Source organism: Pezoporus flaviventris, unplaced genomic scaffold (genome assembly GCF_033815535.1).
Source record: "Pezoporus flaviventris isolate CSIRO_AGI_PZ_B2104156 unplaced genomic scaffold, CSIRO_AGI_Pfla_v1 ptg000014l, whole genome shotgun sequence".
NCBI lineage: Eukaryota > Metazoa > Chordata > Aves > Psittaciformes > Psittacidae > Pezoporus > Pezoporus flaviventris.
Window position 1 is genome coordinate 831,926 of NW_026892562.1, and position 14,293 is coordinate 846,218.

General features: G+C 44.2%; 1 protein-coding gene across 1 annotated transcript in view; it reads right to left on the minus strand.

The window, feature by feature from the left end:
- Window positions 1-14,293, minus strand: part of NAV2 (neuron navigator 2) — a 400,494-nt gene that overhangs the window by 375,618 nt on the left and 10,583 nt on the right. The window lies entirely within an intron of this gene.

The following is a 14,293-nucleotide window of genomic DNA, read 5'->3' on the forward strand; positions in this document are numbered from 1 at the left end:
CTGGTCAGAAGAGATGCTTCCACCTCCACCCCTCCATTCAGAGATGTTGAATCTTGACTGTCAATGTTTTCACAAAATACCAAAATTTTGTTTTTCCTAATATTCATGAGAAGAACTACAATCATTTGGTTTCTCACTCATATTTTGTTATTGACATTTCTAGTGTTTAAAAGGTACATTTCTGGCTGAAGCCTTTTCCATAGGTAAGGCCCTTAGTCTGTTTTTCTGTCTAGAAGAAAATTTATCTGTCAACACTTTCAAATTCTACGAAAATAGATGTGAAGATTAAGGGAGTACAATCCATCAGTCCACAAATACACAATTTCACATTTCATTTTCAGACTAAGCTAAACACACTTATGAGTCTGTCCTTTCAAACACAGCACCCTAACACATACAGAGCAACTACCAGGTTTAAATGAAAGGATATAGAAAAAGAAGCATTGATTCAGGTCTGATGTGGCTCCTCCTTGCCATCACCTAGCTATGGAATTATAGCTATCAACTGACCCACTGGAATTTAAAGGTACTTTTTAAAAAAGCCTTATTTCAGACTATTTACAAGCTCAAACCTTGTAGTAATTATTACACTATGAACCTGTGCAGCAGCAACCACAGACCAAGTGGTTCTAGATATAGAATCACAGAATAGTTAGGGTTGGAAAGGACCTTAAGAGCATCTAGTTCCAATGCCCCTGCCACAGGCAGGGACACCTCACACTAAACCATGTCACCCAAGGCTCTGTCCAGCCTGGCCTTGAACACTACCAGGGCTGGCGCATTCACAACTTCCTTGGGCAACCCATTCCAGTGCCTCACCACCCTAACAGGGAAGAACCTCTTCCTTCTATCTAACCTGAACTTCCCCTGTTTAAACCCATTTACCCCTTGGGTTTAAACCCATTACCCCTTGTCATATCACTACAGTCCCTGATGATGAGTCTCTCTCTGTCATCCCTGTAGGCCCCCTTCAGACACTGGAAGGCTGCTATGAGGTCTCCATGCAGCCTTCTCTTCTCCAGGCTGAATAGCCCCAACTTCCTCAGCCTGTCTTCATATGGGAGGTGCTCCAGTCCTCAGTCATCCTCATGGACCTCCTCTGGACTTGTTCCAACAGTTCCATGTCCTTCCTATGTTGAGGACACCAGAACTGCACACAATACTCCAGGTGAGGTCTCGCAAGAGCAGAGTAGAGGGGAGGATCACCTCCTTCGACCTGCTGGTCACACTCCTTCTCATGTGGCCCAGGATACGGTTGGTTTCTGGGCTGTGAGTGCGCACTGAAGCTGGCTCACGTTCATTTTCTCATCAACCAACACCCCCAAGTCCTTCTCTGCAGGGCTGCTCTAAATACCTTCTCTGCCCAACTTGTAGCTTTGCCTGGGATTGCTCCGACCCAGGTGTAGGACCTTGCACTTGGCATGGTTAAACTTCATGAGGTTGGCATCAGCCCACCTCACAAGTGTGTCAAGGTCCCTCTGGATGGCATTCCTTCCCTCCAACGTATCAACCAAACCACATAAGTTAGTGTCATCAGCAAACTTGTTGAGGGTACGCTCAATATGGTCCTATATCTTTACATACATGATATCCTAGTATTCTTCAATGTTAAGTAGTCAAATACTTATCATCATTCAAAGGTGTAGAATGAGAATCCAATAAAACCAACATACAATTAATAAAGAAGTTGAGAGGTGAAGGTTTTAAGCTGCTCTCAAAATATCCAAAGTTTGCATTAAGCAGTGTAACAGATGGCCCAGAAAGACTTCTTGTGGCTTTCACCTATCACCCCAGATCTCTGCCTACACTAGACCTCACCACTAAATGGAGGTATAAGGACTGTATGTTAAAGCTGGAGAGAATAGCCACAAGAATCTCATGCAGGACCTGATGACAGCACATGATTAAAACAAGCAGTAACTGATTAAACTTTTGGGCTAACTTTCAACATGCATGTTCAAGGACAAGTCATACAGGTTGCTCTTGCCCGAGACAGGTATTGCAGCTACCAACCATACACGTTGAGCAAGTAGAAAACACTTCTCACCTTTCCATTACTCTGTCACCAGTGTGCATTTGAAATGAACTCAAAATACTAAAAAGGACCCCTTTAAGTGGTGAAATATTGTGAACAATAACGCACTTAAGTTTCTCTACTAGGAAAGTTGTCTCTAGTGCAACCATTTGAGCTGCACACTCAACCATTTGATGTGTGCTCACCTTGGCAATAGACACAGTGCCAGATTTCCAACAGCATCACATCCGCTCCCTGAATTCAGTGAGAAAATAATTTTATTTATTCTTTTTTAAACTGTCAGAATCAATATCATGAAGCAGCAATTTCCTAGCTGATAGGCAACCTTTTCAACTGAGTATGAGTATTTCAGACTAAGCTATTAACTTAAAAAGGCTGAGAATAGTATGCATCCTAGCATAGGCCCCTTCTGCTTTCCAAATCCCTTTCAGACTTGCCCCTCTGCACAGCAGTACTCACCTTTAAGGAATTTAATGAAAATCTGAATATTTCTGATGGAAAAGATTGTTTTGTGGCTGATATTAATATGCTGCTGGGAAAAGTACACATGTGGAAGTGCAAGACTGGAAAACCCTAGTATTTTATGGAAAGTGTTTCTCCTATTTGCTGACTACTAGCAGGTTGTCAGCAAGCATGGCCACTGTGCATCACCTTCCTCAGTATCTTCCACATATATTTTAGGATCTTACCCTGCGTCTAAAATGGCAAGGATGCTTCAAGTACAAGTTTAAAAGGAACTAAACTAAAGAGCAAAATAAAGCCCCTTATGCAAGGCCTCAAATGAGAAAAAAAAAAAAGGATTTTTATTTGGAGTGTATTAGCAGAATCAGAAAATTCTTCTATTGCTCACACAGGGAAACTTGTGGCAGGATAGGAAGAATCTAACTCAGACTTATGAGTTCCAAGCACCCAGGGAAATAACAGAGCCCTTTAGATCACCACTGGTAGGCTCCAGTAAAATGCAAATTAGATTGTGAAAAAGACTACAACCCCCACTGAAAACCAAACAAAACAACAAATCCTCATGTTTTTTCCATTTCTTTCATTAATTCAGTGCTCAGCGTAGCATCAACACAGCTAATCTACCTCACTCAAAAGTGGGATGGAGTATACACAGAAACACAGTAAGCCACCACAAAGCTGTTCTGTGCCAAGCTCCTTCCATCTCCATTTTCATACCCTCAGTGGTAAAGGAAGGGACTGTGACCATCTCCGTCACAAAAATGTTAGTGCATCTTTATAGGCAAGAAGATCCAGGCAAAACCATCACCTTTCATTTATAATTTAAAGTTTTTTTTATAGAATCATAGAATGGTTAGGGTTGGAAAGAACCTCAAGATCATCAGTTTACCATATGCCTTTCCACAAAGGAGTCCCTGTCCCAAAGATCTCACCATGTACTTAGACAAATGTAAGGATGAAGGTTGTGGGATGTAACAAATGTAAAGATGCAAGCTGTTAAGGTTGACTGCTCAACAATTCAATACCGGTTTTCATTCTCCTTGTGTGTATACTTTTGAAATACATGTCAGAGCCAAATTGTCAATGTAAGAGTAAATAACAATTTGTATCATTTTTAGTGAGCTCACTAGACTGTTTCTCTGCTATTAATGTATGCCTGCAAAATCAACTTGTGCCAACTGGGTTTTCTGTCCATGTGGCACAAGATTTGTTATTCAACAACCTTTCCTTTCCAAGGGTGCAGTGAGAAAAGGGAGCAAATTCGTATCATTCTTTCCTATAATTTGCATTTCTTCATATAAAGATTTTCACTGTGGCGAGAATTTTGTTGAAGTTAAGTTTCAAAAATTATTTTTCTCTGTTCCTGTAGCTCTATATGAGCACATGCGACCACATGCAGCAACTCTAGAGCAAACTTTTAGACTAGGTAAGTCGCCTTTACTATGATAGTAAAGGTGACTTTATTACTAGAACAGGCTCAAGACAAATTAAAAGCTTTTATGCAGCCACAATCCTGTTCCATTGAACTAGCATCCCTCCCATCATCATCCCACATTATTTTCCCTTACTGAAATATTCCTGAATTTTCTCTGTTGGCTGCTGCTTTTATCCAGAGCTTTTCTGGATCAAAAGCTCTGTGTGGAAGCAGTGTTCTCACGGGAGAATGCATAATTGGTACATAAACTCTGAATAATCCTGAAAGATACAGCAAGGCCATGAGAGGCCCAAGGAAGCTTAAGCAAGCAAGATAAGAAGAAGCTGGAATTCACTGAGGTAATGAGAACTGTGGACTGTTGGCAAACTTTCGAGGTCAAGTTCTCACACCTGTGCTTAACCAATTATATGTTAGTCACTAAGGGTCTTCAAGACATGCATCCAATCATAATATGCCAAATCACTGTAAGTTCATGTAAGAAATAGTATATAAGGAGTTAAGGCTTTGTAATAAATTTGGCAATCGCGTGATCACATTGATCGTCTCTGCGTTGTCCGTGACTCCCGCGTCAACAAGTGGCGCCCGAACAGGGACCCTCCGATCCGTAACTCGACAAAGATGAGTTTGAAGGTCCGACGAAAAGGAGGGGGCGGAGAGCCGGCTGAAATTCAGCACTGCCCCGGCACTGGGAAGTCAGACGTCTGCAAAGCTTCGGGAATCTTGTCCTGATCAGGTGAGCGGCTGGGGGGTAGATGGAGCACTTGCTGTCCAAAGAGGAACAGGTGGTGGTGAAGCTCCTCCAACACATTCTCTCTAAGAGAGGACTGCAGTATGATAGTGCTGCCTTACAGAGGCTGTTAAAGTGGTCCCGTGATCGCAAGGTTAGTAAAGGGACCAAAGGTGCACAGAAACACTCTACTCAAAGGAGATTGGTGTTCGAGACTTTGAAAGAGATGAAATTGGAAAGGGCGGCGGTAGCGTCTGTATTTGCCGCCACAGCTCCAGAAGGGGCTGTCTCCCCTAACCCACATCATAGTGCTGCGGCTATGACTTTTGCACCTCCTGTGGTACCTGGAACGGCGCCGAAAAAATCAACGCCCTGAGCCGATGAAAGCAAGAGCCAGGTCACAGATGGCCACATACCGAACGAGAGACACCTGACAAGAAAGACATAGCTGCGAACAACGGAGACCCTGAGTTCGACCCAGGATCAGACTCCGAGTCCCCTGAATCCGAGCCAGATTTATATCTTCCAGACTCCGACTCTTCATCTCCCAGGTCGGTCTGCTCAGCTCATCAGCAACTGCTCACTGGCCTTGGAGACACTCAGCTGCAACAATTGCTGAAAAAGCTTGAAGCCCTGGAGACTCGGATTGACACATCTCCATTGGCGCCTCTACCTTATCCTCCTCAAAACCCCTTCCTTAAAGAAGGCAAACAGGGGGAGGGGGTGGGAGAGGTATCGGGGGGCCCAAATCCTGCGCACCGGTGGCACAGCTTAATCAAAGATGTGATTATTACAGGTGAATTTTCTGCAATGGGCCTCTCTACATATCCTGTGTTTACTACACAGCAGGGGGTAAAGAGTGGGAAGCTTTTGATCTCAAAATAGTTAAGGAGGCCTGACAAGCGGTGACCACAAATGGGTTAAAATCCTCTTATACTCAAGCTGTATATGTTATGATTTTTTTTGCAATTGACAGGAGACTTTAATGACTCCCCTGCTATAATACATGCTCAGGCATTAGGTTCAGGTTATATGACTAAAACTCCGGGTATTCTTGTCCAGTACAAGGATTTGGAAACTGGCATTTGGAAAGGTCCTGTGGAAGTAAAACTAACTGGTTGAGGTTATATGTGTGTAAATTACAGATTCCGGTTTGCGGTGAAACCCTGGAAAGAGTCAGCATCACCCCAGGACACCCCCCTTGTCAGTGATTGAATGAATTGAAATTCAAGCTTAGGACATCTGTTTTATGGGTGTTTTCAGCCTTTCTTAAAGTGAAGGGAGCAACCTTTTTTTACGTTAAAGTAAAAAAAAAAAAAAACAAACAAAACAACAAAAAACGACAACAGAAAAAACCACCCACCACCACCACCTCACCACCCCCCCCCCCCCCCCCCCCCACCTCACCACCCCCCCCCCCCCCCCCCCGAACCTCCAGGGAAGTGAGATCAGCGCAGGATACAGACTTACTGAGTTATTTTCCGGTGGTGGGAAGGTCTCTCTTATGCTCTTGTCAGGGGTATTGGGCATACTGTGACGGACCGTGGACTTGGGACCCCATATTACAACTCATTTAACACAGTCTCTCTGTGATACTCATGTACTAGAAGTTGGTAAATATAAGTACGTCCAGGTTTCTATCAACCTTTGGAGACCTTTATAGATATTGCTGGCCACTTCTTCCAACATAGGCGGGCCACCTGTGTCGGAATGCGTGTGCATTTTTGTCAGTATAAAAGCCCAAGCCTCATGCGATGTGGGGGAGGCAGAGCCTCTGCAGGGACGCCTGCTAAGGTTGAGCCTGCCACTGCGTACTGCGATGATGCTTCTCGGAGCTGGTTTGCTGTTAGTCTCCACAGGGACCTTGTGCCACGGTCTGTACGTGGGACTGTAGTGGGAGTAATGATTATCTGGATTTTGTGCTTCAAATATTGTAGTTGTGTGGAGTGTGCTTGTGGGATCCCATACGTGTGTGTGTGTGTGTGTGTGTGCGTGTGTGCGCGCGTGTGTGTTGAGGGCAGACAGTGTTCTGTGTATTTTTTGTTGTTGGGTTCATGTAAAAGTTTTTAACCGGTAGCAGTTTAACATTTCGGGCAAGAAAGGGTTAATGCAAAAGTGCGGTTGCCGGCAGGTATTTATGGTTGCTGCTGAAGCAGGCAGGCAGCTGTAGCTGCTGCCGAGCAGGCAGGCTTTTATAGCTGCTGCCGAGCAGGCCGGTGGTTGTAGCTGTGCAAAGCAGGGTGAGCGACTCTGGGGGGAAAAAAACAAATAATAAAGAAATGCTGACCTCCGATTCAGCTCCCGGTGCTCCACTGGCGGAACGGCCAGGATGGAAGCCAGAGCCGAGGAGTGAAGGGGAAAAAAAAACAAACAAAAACAAAAACAACAAAACAAACAAACAAACCAAAAAAAAAAACAAAACCCAACCTCTCAATCTATTGAGGCAGTTTGTAGAGACACCACAGTCAAAGGTTAAAGAGCACCTGCAACACAGTGGGTGCATGGTAGGAGCCTTGCTTAGTATGGTTAAGGTAACCTGGGGGGGAATCCAAGACTCGGAGGAAGACAGATCGGTTGAAGTAAGAACCGCTAACTGAAAAAGCGAGAGGGGTAGTGCAACCACAAGCTTTATGAGCCGTCACATCAGCAGCATCAGGGTGGCAGGAAAAAAAAAAAAAGAGGCAATGATGCAGCAAACTCCGTCACTGTTAACAATGTGCAGTTTAACCTGTCTGCTGCTCAGGAACTGATAACCTGGAGGAGGGGCTATATTTGTGTCCTCCTGCCTACAGGTCCATGGCGACTGCCTGCAAAGTTTGTCAAGCCTTGCCATGAGCTGGACAGACGAATGGAAAAACCTGATGCCTCAGCTACAGGAGCTGACCGTGAATACCCCAAGCAGAATGAGATAGAGGAAGAGAAAAACTAATGATTGCAAAACATCTCTTGGGGGCAACTGAAAAGTAACATCCTGAATATGTGTGCTTGTAAAGTAGCTATTATTAGGGGCTGTGATTTTGTGTATAAAACCACCTGTATTTACTAGCCAGTTGCTAATGAGGAACTACACCTTGTATTGTATAGATTTGCCACTTGTAAAAGAGACGTTAGAGTATGGAAATTTGCAGCAGCTGCTAGAAAATGCTAAGGCAAAAGCTAGAAAGATTTTAATACAATGGTAGTGTTATAAAGCAGGTGATGGAACAAATTGAGAGGGTGGGAGAATTCCCCTGGTAAGAAATTTCTCTGGCTAGTCCCTCGCTGCCATCAGCATCTTGAACATGCTGCTGCACCCTGTAATAGTTACTCTGCTAATGTAAATGTGTGTGCCTTGCTGTAGTAGCCACTTGTTACTGGATGAAGCAGGTGAAACTCTGCATTGACAACAAGGTGCAAGGACTGAGGCTGACAAAATGCCTGCTACCACAGTCAAGGGCAAGACTGGGCTGGCCTCTGTGTTTGCCACCAAGAAGAACCTTTAGCTCCGCTGTTGGCTGCAACCCGGCAGGTGTGGAGTGGTGGGGACACATGCCATGCCAGACCTTGATGGGAAGGATGGCCTCCCCTGTTATCAGAGAGCCATACAGCAGAAAAAAGGGGCAGGCCCAGCAGGCTGTAGTTGGCATATGTTGGAGATATGATCTAGCCCAAATCCCCTGCTCAAGTAGGGTCACCCAAAACATATATAAAACAAAAAGGGGGAGATGTGGAGACAGTGCTCTCACAGGAGAATGCATAATTGGTACATAAACTCTGAATAATCCTGAAAGATACAGCAAGGCCATGAGAGGCCCAAAGAAGCTTAAGCAAGCAAGATAAGAAGCTGGAATTCACTGAGGTAATGAGAACTGTGGACTGTTGGCAAGCTTTCAAGGTCAAGTTCTCACACCTGTGCTTAACCAATTATATGTTAGTCACTAAGGGTCTTCAAGACATGTATCCAATCATAATATGCCAAATCACTGTAAGTTCATGTAAGAAATAGTATATAAGGAGTTAAGGCTTTGTAATAAATTTGGCAATCGCTTGATCACATTGATCGTCTCTGCGTTGTCCGTGACTCCCGTGTCAACAGCTCTGCTGCTCCTGAGTGAGACATCCTCCTCCCACCTAACCACTTATATCACCCAAGGAATCATCCTCTTAATTGCCCTAACAGTACACTAGCACTTATATATATATTCTACTACTTAAGCTTGCCTGCCAGGAAGAGCCCACTCAAGCAGCTTTTCCACACTCAGCTCCCCCATCAATTTCAATTCAAATTTGCCACCGAGAATGACTACAAAGACAGGGCTCCTGCAAACATTTATAGCATAATTCAACATGGTTACTGAGGTAACCATGACACAAACCAGAAAGTACACCAGTTAAATATGTCAGGCCTTAGCCACATCAATAGAAATTAATATATACACATAGATATTAGCTAAGTAATGAAATAACTGCAGGATCTGCATCAGTAAATAACACAGCTGTAACAACACAAACAACACTTGAGTCCTGAAAGCTGAGGAAGTTTAACAGACAAATACACATGTGTAACTTCAGGAAAAAATGGTGTGGAAAATCAGCATAGGTGACCTGTCTTACAGTTCAGTTTCACTTCAGTAGGTACAGCAAGGTGCAAACTACTTCATTGCTGTCTGAAAGAAAAAAAGTCCAATTTCAGGTTAAATGCCATCAATTTAAATACATATATATATATATATATATAATGGCAACTGAAGAAGTGTAGTTACATGAAAGGTACCCAAGTATGACAACTGTACTCATCTTTTAATCCAATCACCAGCTTTAGAGATATTACATACTGCCTAAGGAGATAAGTATCCACTACTGGGTACTCCTCAGTGAACACAGTGGCAATTTCAAGCAGTTGTCCTACAAAACCAAGATTTCTGAGCCATAGTCATCTCATTTTTACAAACATTTGCTGTCACTACATGATTTAACATTTAAAAGGGTATATGAGGCATATAGATTTAAAAGACTTTCTTCCTTACAGTAAAATCCTTTTAAAATATGCTTTTATGTTCAAATGCTCTTATTTCAGTCACTATACATTGGGAAACTCCAAACAATACAATACTCTACTCCCGTACCTACATATATATCATGCTCTAAACTACTACTCATCTCCTTGCTTTCCCAAAAGCAAAACTCGAATTACAGTGTGTGAAATGAGTAACATTAGTCCTCTAATTAGATATTCTTTTCCCATTACCCCAAAAATTGCTACTTGATGCAATGAAAGGTACACAACACATTATTAACCACAGTCAACAATGTGAAAGGTTGCAAAGATAACCACTCATCATTATAAAACCCAGGCAGGTGGCGAAAAAGAAGGTGGGGGCAGGGGAAGGATATCTAGTTATCATCAATAGTTATACAGAGTTTTTTGGCTTCCCAAATTCAACACTCAAACATCTGACATACTGCCTAGATCTGCCTCATGAAAGCCTGGATTTCAGAAGGGTTTAACTGCACTACATTCTCTGTTAACATGGCATACGTGGCAGTGCATTCCTACTGACAATGTGCTTGGATTGCAGAGACTTCAATATCTTCATTTATTGTGTGTACGACTTGACTTCGAATAATTTGATCAAGTGCACGGTTACGTACTGTCTCAAGCATTAAGGATGAAACTAAGCTATTAAACAGTCACAACCTTGTTTTCCGTTACCTTAGACATGATCTACAAAGGAGAAGGCACCATATTACAAATAAAAATAAACAGCCTTTATCCAGCCATCAGGCACAAATCAAGACTGACTGGTTTCATTATTTAGATACCACAAAAAAATCCTAAGCTGGGATCCCCATTCTAGTTTTGTAGGAATGTATAAAAGAAGTTAACTATAATTATGTAAAGAGCACTCTAGGTTACTAATTTTAACTGGCAACAAAAAATACCATTAATGTTCATTATAGGAATTAACTTGCAATGCATTATAGGAATTGACTTGCAATAGAGTGATTTCAGCATAGTGTTCTCTTTCACAAGAAAATTAGCCATTCCAAACTCCTAAAAGAATTTGGGCATGATAACTGGGCATCCTTTAAGTTTGCTAAAAACACATGCAAGCCTTAAAGAAATATCATAATTAAATCCTGTTGTAACATATGAGGACCACACTAACAGTCTTTGTATTGCCTCTCTTAAGAAGGCACATCCCCAGCTGGTCAGCTAGGGAAGCAGCTACAATACACACTGGAGCACTTCATGCAGTGTGAGGTTGTTAATAGCATATATTGAGGTTCATCTGGGATGGAAGGTGATGGGGGGCCTGCCATGGGCAGGGACACCTCACACTAAACCATCTCACCCAAGGCTTCATTCAACCCAACCTTGAACACCACCAGGGATGGAGCATTCACAAATTCCTTGGGCAACCCATTCCAGTGCCTCACCACCATCACAGGGAAGAACTTCCTCCTTATATCCTACATAAATTCCCCTGTTTAAGTTTGAACCCATAACCCCTTGTCATATCACTACAGTCCCTGAAGAAGAGTCTCTCGGTCATTCCTATAGGCCCCCTTCAGACACTGGAAGGCTGCTATGAGGTCTCCACGCAGCCTTGTCTTCTCCAGGCTGAACAGCCCCAACTTTCTCAGCCTGTCTTCATACGGGAGGTGCTCCAGTCCCCTGATCATCCTCGTGGCCCTTCTCTGGACTTGTTCCAACAGTTGCATGTCCTTTTTATGTCGAGGACACCAGAACTGCACGCAATAGTCCAAGTGAGGTCTCACGAGAGCAGAGTAGAGGGGCAGGATCACCACCTTCGACCTGCTGGTCACACTTCTTCTCATGTGGCCCAGGATACGGTTGGCTTTCTGGGCTGCGAGCACACACTGAAGCCAGCTCATGTTCATTTTCTCATCAACAAACACCCCCAAGTCCTTCTCTGCAGGGCTGCTCTGAATCTCTTCTCTGCCCAACCTGTAGCTGTGCCTGGGATTGCTCCAACCCAGCTGTAGGACCTTGCACTTGGCATGGTTAAACTTCATGAGGTTGGCATCAGCCCACCTCACAAGTGTGTCAAGGTCCCTCTGGATGGCATTCCTTCCCTCCAGCGTATCAACCGAACCACACAGCTTGGTGTCATCGGCAAACTTGCTGAGGGCACACTCAATCCCACTCTCCATGTCACCAAAGGTGTTGAACAAGACAGGTCCCAACACTGACCCTGAGGGACACCACTCGTTACTGGTCTCCAGCCAGCCATTGAGTCATTGACCACAACTCTTTGCTTGCGGCCATCCAGCCAGTTCTTTATCCACCAAGTGGTCCACCTATCAAATTGATGTCTCTCCAATTTAGAGACAAGGATGTCATACAGGACAGTGTCAAACACTTTGCACAAGTCCAGGTAGATGACACCAACTGCTCTACCCCTGTCCATCAGTTCCATCGCCCCATCATGGAAGACCACCAGATTGGTCAGGCAGAATTTCCCCTTAGTGAAGCCATGCTGGCTGTCACCAACCACCTTGTTGTTTTTCATGTGCCTTAGCATGCCTTCCAGGAGAACCTGCTCCAAGATTTTGCCAGGCACAGAGGTGAGACTGACTGGTCTGTAGTTCCCTGGATCATCCGTTTTCCCCTTTTGAAAATGGGGGTTATATTTCCCTTTTTCCAGTCATCGGGAACTTCACCTGACTGCCATGATTTTTCAAATATGATGGACACTGGCTTCGCAACTTCATTTGCCAGCTCCTTCAGGACCCGCGGATGGATTTCATCAGGTCCCATGGACTTGTGCACATTCAGATCCTTAAGGGGGTCTCAAACCAGATCCTTTCCTACAGTGCTCCCAAGGTCTTCATTCTCACAGTCCCTGCGTCTGCCTTCCAAGACTTGGGTGGTGCAGTCAGAGCCTTTGCCAGTGAAGACCAAGGCAAAGAAGTCATTCAGAACCTCAGCCTTCTCCAAATCTAGGGTAGCCAGATCTCCTGAGAGCTTCCAGAGAAGGCCCATATTGTCCCTAGTCTGTCATTCATTTGCAATGTACCTATAGAATCCCTCCCTGTTATCTTTCACACCCTTAGCCAAGTTTAATTCTAACTGGGCCTTAGCTTTCCTCACCTGGTCCCTAGCTTCCAAGACAACATCCCTGTACTCTTCCCATGCCACCTGTCCTTGCTTCCACCTTTTATAAGTCTCTTTTATCCCCTTGAAGTTTCCTCAGGAGCTCCTTATCCATCCAAGGAGGTCTCCTGGCCTGCACTTCCTTCTAGTTGGGACGCAACACTCCTGAGCTTGTAGCAGGTGATCTTTGAATATCAGCCAACAGTCTTGGGCCCCCCTGCCCTCTAGGGCTATATCCCATGGAACCTTACTAAGCAGGTTCCTGAGGAGGCCAAAGTCCGCTCTCTTGAAGTCCAGGGCAGTGAGCTTGCTGTTCTCACTGTCCTAAGGAACTCAAACTCGAGCATCTCATGATCGCTACAATCAAGGCTGCCCTGGAGCATCACATTTCCAACAAGCCCTTCCCTGTTGGTGAGCACGAGGTCAAGCATGGCACCTCTCCTTGTCGGCTCCTCTATTACTTGCAGAAGGAAGTTGTCTTCCACACAATCATGGATCTTCCTGGATTGCTTCTGCCGGCCCGTACCATCTCTCCAACAGAGATCAGGGTGATTGAAGTTCCCCATAAGAACAAGGGCCTGTGAGCGTGAGGCTGTTCCTATCTGTCTGTAGAGTGCTTCATCCACAGAGTCCTCTTGATCAGGCGGTCTGTAACAGATCCCCACAGTAATGTCTCCCAGAGCTGTTCTCCCTTTAACCCTGACCCAGGTTCTGTTAACTGGGTTCTCTGTTAACTGATCACCTGTCCCCAGACAGTTTCATACTCTCCAGCCTATCCCTAACATAAAGGGCAACTCCCCTTCCCCATCTGCTGGTCCTGTCTTTTCTAAAGAGCCTGTAACCTTCCATTCCAACACTCCAGTCATAGGAGCCATCCCACCATGTTTCTGTGATGCCTATTATATCATACCCCTGCAGACGTGCACACACCTCTAATTCCTCTTGTTTATTCCCCCATACTATGGGCATGACTGAACTCTGTCCTCTTAGAGCATTCCCTAGCCGACACTCTGTCACTCAGACAAAATTCACTGCAAAAAAAAAAAAAAAAAAAAAAAAGGAAAATTACTTTTCCCCACTCTGAATATTTGAAGTACACCTACTGAAAAGGCTCACATTGTAGAAGCTGAAATTGTAACTGCTCCTTTAGTTCACAGAAAGCAGGATGCAAGAGACCACATGACTGCCATCTCCAAAATCATGAAGACTATCAAGGAAATTAAAGGTTTATTTTGAAGACACCTAGTCAGATAAGCTGGCCAGCATGTCTAAACCTCTAAACCTTTTCAGAGACATTCAAAACATCTCAGATCAAAAGCTTTGATCATAAAGTCATCCTTCTGCAGTTCAACTTGCTTTTACTGTGTAGCAGATGTTTATTAGTCATATCACCTTAAGGCAGAAGAAATGAAAGGGATGAGGGAAGGAGAATGCATCCATCATCCAGAACACATCAAAACTTGGTACCAACAGGAAGCCATCTATGGAACAGTAACAGCCATTTACAGACTATATGGAGAGTATTTTGGGGGG